The sequence below is a fragment of the Dipodomys ordii genome, unplaced genomic scaffold, assembly GCF_000151885.1.
Source record: "Dipodomys ordii isolate 6190 unplaced genomic scaffold, Dord_2.0 Scaffold59, whole genome shotgun sequence".
In the NCBI taxonomy this organism is placed as follows: Eukaryota; Metazoa; Chordata; class Mammalia; order Rodentia; family Heteromyidae; genus Dipodomys; species Dipodomys ordii.
In genome coordinates this window covers 7446665-7447161 of record NW_012267275.1, presented here as the reverse complement: position 1 = coordinate 7447161, position 497 = coordinate 7446665, and the positions used below count along the sequence as shown (strand labels likewise).

The 497-nt window shown below is 50.5% G+C and overlaps 1 non-coding gene across 1 annotated transcript; it reads left to right on the top strand.

Annotated features, from left to right (window-relative positions):
• The first annotated feature begins 228 nt into the window (after positions 1-228).
• Positions 229-297, top strand: Trnaa-ugc. The gene has a single exon. It is a non-coding gene; the product is annotated as a tRNA-Ala (tRNA).
• The last annotated feature ends 200 nt before the right edge of the window (positions 298-497 follow it).

The window sequence follows — 497 nt, the reverse complement described above, 5'->3', positions numbered from 1 at the left end:
TGTATAATTTGTGGAGGGGAAGGGAAAAAATTGCTTAAATAGGGATACAGGTGGACCCATTGCAACAATGAGATGTACACGATGTTATGTCGAAAATGAACTTTGTCTTGGGTGGGAGGGGAAGATGGGGGAGCGCCGAGGGAGGACGGAGATGGGAAGAGATGATGGGAAGGGGAAACAAAGGAGGAGGCAACAATGCTTGATAAGAAATGCACTCATTAGGGGCTTGGAAGGTGGCTCAGTGGTAGAGCGCTTGCCTTGCATGCAAGAGGTCCTGGGTTCGATTCCTCAGCACCACATAAGCAAATAGGAAAAAGCCGGAAGTGGCGCTGTGGCTCAAGTGGTAGAGTGCTAGCCTTGAGCTGAAGAGCTGAAGGACAGCGCCCAGGCCCAGAGTTCAGGCCCCACGACCGGACCCCCTCCCCCCAAAAAAAGAAATGCACTCATAACCTTGCCCATGTAATCGTAACCCCTCTCTACGGTATTTTTACAGAAAA